We start from the raw sequence: 6,369 nt of genomic DNA, 5'->3' as shown, positions 1-6,369 counted from the left end.
GCACCTCTCAAGTACAGGACACAAGACAGAAAATACAACCAAATAAAATTTGAAATCACTCTTGGCTTTTCTCTTAGCTTTTTTCACTCTATGGATTTTTCTCAATGCCTCTATTTCTTTCCTTTTCCCTCTCAAAGAAAATACAAAAAGATATACATTGAAACTGAAATACAAAACTGTAAATCATGAAGGAGACGATGAATAATAGCATTAACACTATGAACTGAATCCAACAACTGAACTCAAGACTTTGTTTTTCATCTTGGCGGAGTGCTCCCTTTAGTGTAGGTACAATGCTTCCAAGACTTCAAACTCAGTAGTGATATTTCACACATAGCTCTCAATTCGGATTCTCTCTCCTTGAGCTCCAACTAGAATCATTTTCTCTTTTGTACCTTATTCTGAGTCACGGCTAGAGTTCCTTCAGAGTCAACTTTTTGGACTTTGAACTTTCAGAGATCATCCCTTCTCTTTCTTCAATCAACCCCAAAAATTAGGGATTTTGAAACTGGTCTTAACACCGTAGCAGACACAGCAGTAGCACCAATAAACTTTTTTAATGAGCTTAGCAACATCCAAACCATCAGATTTGTACTTTGACCATTGATATACAACAGGGATGTTCATCCACCATTTTCTTTAATTTTTCCAAAATGGTATTGCAGAGAGTAGGAGAAGAAGTGGAGAAATCAACTTGCATGCAAAAGGAAATTATTTACCTTTAACCTCTGACTTAGCTTAACATGCCTTTGATTAGTGTAATTTGAAAACGCTTTCTTAGTTAACCTTTCTCTTTCTTTCTTCTCTAGAGTATGAACTAAAGGAAGAAGATTTCTCTCTCTCTATCTCTTGCATTTGTCCGAATGGAAACAATGCTGAGACTTAGCTTTGGGGTTACCTTTCTCTTAAGATTCATTGGACTTGGTTGGTGGATCACAACTCACTCAGCCCACTAGATTTCTTTGTTTCCTTTCTATGGGCTTTGTTTGTAGATCAACTAATCTTCAGTAGCCTTTGTTTTTTTGTTTCAATTTGTTAGGCTGCTGCAATCTTTACTTTTGGACCTGCATCACTAATAAAGCAATCAAAACCAATTAGGTGTTTAACCTAATAAATCAATGTTTGTCATCATCATTAAATTAATTGTATTCTAAACTCAACAAAGCCATCTGTTCCTCTAGCAAGAATCTTAGATATTACTTTATATACACAGCCTGCCATACTTATCAATCTGTAGTCTTTTATGTCATCATCTCCCCCCTCTTTATGGGCTAAAACAACCTAAGTCAGATTTGCCTTCCTTTGTAATGTCCTTTTATCGAAGAACTCCTCCACCATAGCGTGAAAATCATTTTCTATCACCTCCCATAATCTCCTAATGCTTTTAAAGTTAAATCCCTCAAGGTCTGGTACTTTTTTCGGCTCGCACTCTCTTACTATAACTTTGATATCTTTTTTTTTTTTTGCATTTTCTTCTCTTGCCATCTTGCATCTTTCTTCTTAATTTTACCCACCAAGAATTTCTCAAATCCAATCCTCAAATTCTTCTCCTCTCGAATAAAGTCAAGAGAAGTAACCCTTTCTTTTTCTCATCAACTTTTCTAGTCTCTCTATGATTCTTCCATCAATATATATTATTAATTAAGTTACCTCTCCTTTTTATCTTAACAATAGTTTGAAAATATCTTGTGTTTTGATCCATCTACGATGCCTGCCTCGACCTAGTCAATTGTCTCCAATATTTCTCTTTCCTAACATACCATTTTTCTAGCATAATCCTCAGAGCCCTACTCCTTGCTAGCAAACATTCATCTACCTCTCCTGTCTCTATTTTTTTATCCATCTTCTATATTTCTGACTCTAATTTCTGTAACTCATTCTCAATGCAACCAAAAATTTTTTATTCCATATTTTGGGGTTTTTTCATACTCCCAACTTGTCTAAAATATTTAACCCCTCCAGTTTTCTCCCTCTTTTTTCACAACCTCTTTGAAGCCATCATGTATTATTCAAGCATCTAATATCCTAAACTATTTTAAACCCTAATCCATCCTTCATAAATCTACCATCAATGTACAGTAATCTGATAGAGCTATTGGAAGACATTTTAGCTGCAAAAAATCAAACATTTCCAATTATTCTACATTGGTGAACACCCTATCTATTTTGATACAACATCGTCTTTCATACTAGGTATATTTCTTGCTTTTCAGCTCTAACTCTATCAATTTTGTAGCCTTCACCCACTCTTTAACATCTTTGCTACTTTGTGACAAAGATTTGCATTCTACCCTATCCTCTAATTCTAAGATTTCATTGAAATCAACTCTAATTCTAACATCTTTGCCATTTACCCCTTAGCTCCATGAGTTTGGACCATACCTCTTATTTCTCTGCTCTGTCATGTGCGCCATAGACCATCACTATACCCTAAACCTAAATCCTATAACCTAAACTGTAACATCTTTCTATATTTTTTGTTTTTTTCTTTTTCATGTAAACTCTTTTAGCATCCAGCAGTTTATTCACAATTCAATACAAGTATAAAATGTGATCCCCTGTAGCAATTTATGTATAAATTTGAAACCTTTACCCCTTATAGCGGTTTATATAGAGTAAGTTCAGGAACAAAATGTAACCATTATTCAAATATTATAATTGGATAATTTTGAGCTCCACTTTATTTATTTATGCAATTTGTCCTTAAAAAAACACCCTCCTCCATATCCTCCTTCTTTTGTCCTTCATCATCCTTCTTCCCACTTTTTTTTTTCTCATTTTCACCTATTCCAAGTCATCATTCTCTACCGCCGGAGCTACCTATACTGTAATTTCTTCTTCCATCGCTTTCATCATCTCCCTCTTGGCTATTCGCCTTCTCCCTTGTCACACCATTGACGATTCTCCTTGCCTTTTCGGCAGAACCTCCCACGCCTCCCCTCCCCTCCCTCCCTGCGCCTTAGTTTTGACCCCTATCATAACTTCTGTGTTTCTCCTGCCGCCGCAGCTTTTTTGCACAGTGTCACGATCGTCTACGTTCACTGACACCAGAAAGTTTCACTACCGCTACCATCACTTCAATAATTTCTGAAGTTAAACTCTCTGTCTTATTTTTTTCTATGCTGTTGTTATTGTTGAATTTAAAGAAGTTATTTATTGTTGTTGTTGTTGTTGTTGACTTTAAATAATTTAAAATGTGGTATTATTAGTGGTGGTGACTAGTAACCATGAAAAAAGATATAGTAATATAGTGGTAGTGATAAAAGGGTATTACTATTTTTTATAATTTAAAAAATTTTTGTATTAAAAAAAATAATTTAATATTAAATATAATATTGATGATTATTTTAAACAAAAAAAAAGATTAAAAACAGTTTTGATTTTGATGCGAAACCTTAAAAATAAAAATAGCACTGATCCCTTTTAATTTGTTATGTATGATTGTGAATAAAATGGTTATGCAAGCTTCACATATATAGCTAAGTTCCCATATAGAATATGTTCTTTCCTTATTTCCCATGGTTGAAGGATATTAATTAAACAAAAGTTTTGAGGATAGCTAGTGATGGACAGCAAGATTCCTTATCTAAATCATATCAACTATGATTTTTGCATAGCACAAGGTAGCAGAGCAATAGAGGTACTTTTGCCATTTAATTCCTCAATTATTTGTTGCTTTCCTCTGATTTCCATGTGGTAAAAGGAAAATGCCATGGAAATCAGTCTAATGGAACACCTTGGTTTTCAACCCACTCACGCTGCACATGCATATGTTTACGTACATTATATTGGACACAACAAAATGCTAGTTAGTGGATTCATTGAATTGGATGCATGCCAATAATTTCAACGTGTTCTCAATTTAATTGATCAACACACGTAGGGTTGTTTTAATTATAGGATTTAATGTTTTATGTATTATAATTTTTAAATGATCATATAAATAGAATGTCAATAATAATTACTCTGTTGGTATAGTTTTACCTGATTAAATATTTGCGTAATTCTTTTTATATCGATCAATTTCATAGGACAATGATTCATAAATTATTCATTATGATGAACAATAATAAAATGAAGCAATCAGTTATAGCTCAAATGACATAATCTTTCCATATTCATCTAAGTGGTTACGAGTTCGAGTCTCTCTATCTTTGGTAAAAATAATAATAATAATAATAATAAAATGAATTTCTAAACAATATTTTTTGTCTTTTTAAAATTAATAAAAAGTTATTTTAATCTTAACAATTAAATTTAAACTTTTAATTTATAATTTCTAAAAAATATGTAATTCCTTTTTGACAACAATAAAATAACCGTCAATTTTTATTATTTTGATGTAATTCCTTTTAATAATTTTGTTGATGCTAATATTACTGACGGCTTCTCCATTAGTATTATTAACAAGGTTCTGAAAATCGGACCGGACCGGCCGGTCCGACCGGTTTAACTGCGAATCGGTAGTCTTTACGGTTTGGTTCAACACTAAAAACCGACAGAATCAAAACCGTCTTCAAACTACTGAACCGGTCGAAAACTGGTCGGTCGAATCAAACCGGAATCCGGCCGGTTTTTTTATTTTGCCCAAAAACGCCAAAACGCAGGCGTTTAGCATTCAATCGAACACCCCAGCCCTACCAACCCTAACTCCCTCTAATTCTCCAACGGCGCAACACACTCCCTCTCTCGTCCCTCCCATCACCCTCGAGCTGGCGGTTCCTCTCAACACCGGCAAGCTCAATCCCTCCCTTTCGTTCAGCCGCCGAACTGCTCCTAACGCTGTCGCCGGTTGGAGCTTCGAAGCTCACTCGGTCCCTCACTCAGCTAACGTCTCAGACTCTCAGCAGTGGAAGCACAGTCGCCGGGCTTGCCTCCTGCCTCTGTCGCGTAGCTCTGTTCCTCCGTCGCAAACTTTGCTCCTCCGTCGCAAGCTCTGTTCCTGCCTCCATCGCCAGTTCTGTTCATGCCTCCATCGCCAGCTCTGTTCTTCTAGGTATTTTACTATTTTTTTCACTGATTGTTCGGTCTTCTTCTTGGTTTGAACTTTGAAGTTCTGAAATTGTTGTTCTTTGGTCTTCTTCTTCGGTCTTCTTCTTCAATTTTTATTCCATTTTTAGTGTGACTGTTTTCAATTTTTGGTCTTCTTCTTCTTTACTGATGGCTCGTTCCCTCTGTTAGTTTGTTACTCTGTTTTAGTGTGACTGTTTTCTAATTGCTCTGTTAGTTTGTTATCTGGCTTACTAGTTGCTGATGGCTTCTAATTTTTTTGCTGGCCTCTCGTAGACTGTATGGTTCTGATTCAATGATTCCAGAACGCCTAATGTTGATGTTTTTGTGTTTTGCTGCTTTGTATTTGTTAATTTGTTGAATGGCTAAATACTTTTTATTTGATAATTTGTTAGAATGTATGGTTCTGAATTCTGATTCAGTGATTCCAGAACGCCTAATGTTGATGAATACTTGTATTTGAATTCTGATTCAATGATTCCAGAATGCCTAATTTGTTAGAATGTTGATTAATACTTGTATTTGAATGGCTGAATTCTGCTTTGTATTTAAATACTTGAATGGCTGAATGCTGTAGGCTGTAGGCAGAATTGCCTTGCGTTGAATGGCTGAATGCCTGAGGCAGATATGGTCTTGTGTTGTGGTTAAGAATATGCTGTTAGTTTCCATTGTGTTTGGCTCCTGCTTTAGGTTAAGAACATGGTTGATTTTCATTGTTAATGTTTGTTGCTGTTTTGTAGTTGCTGTTTTGTAATTGCAGGTTGCAGGTTTAGTGTGATTATTGGTTAATGTTTTGTAATGTTTGGTGCTGAAGGCTGATTGTTGAATTTAGATATAGTTGTTTATTTTGACTTGGGTAAAGAGACTTATGGTCATTTATAGTTGCTGGTTTTGCTGGTTTTGGAATGTTGAATGCTGGTTTTGCTGAAATATTTTGGCCACTAGAGCTTCTTTGATCAACTTCTGCTGAGAATATGCTATACACAGGTCTATGATCACTTGATCAGAGAATCTTGACTCCCCACGAACGTAAGATAATTGGTGAAGGTCTCTCCCATGCCATAAGATTCTATCACACCTTGAGAAAAAAACATGCATTATTTTGATTGTTTTGTATTTCCATTAACCACTTCTCTAATTGTTTTGTATTTCCATTAACCACTTCTGTGATTGATAAATCTTTATGTTGACATTTAATATTTGATATTTTTTTATATTATTTAACTTGAGTTTGTATATTAATAAGAGTATATGAATTTGATTGATGATATTTAAGGTAGTTTTTTAAATTTAAAAATTATTTTAATATTTATATTATACTATAATTATATTTTAGGATGTTTATTTATAATTTATTAT

This window comes from Arachis ipaensis, chromosome B10 (genome assembly GCF_059453495.1).
Source record: "Arachis ipaensis isolate K30076 ecotype BB chromosome B10, ASM5945349v1, whole genome shotgun sequence".
Classification (NCBI taxonomy): domain Eukaryota; kingdom Viridiplantae; phylum Streptophyta; class Magnoliopsida; order Fabales; family Fabaceae; genus Arachis; species Arachis ipaensis.
The sequence above is the reverse complement of the archived record's forward strand: the minus strand, read 5'-3'. Positions refer to the sequence as shown.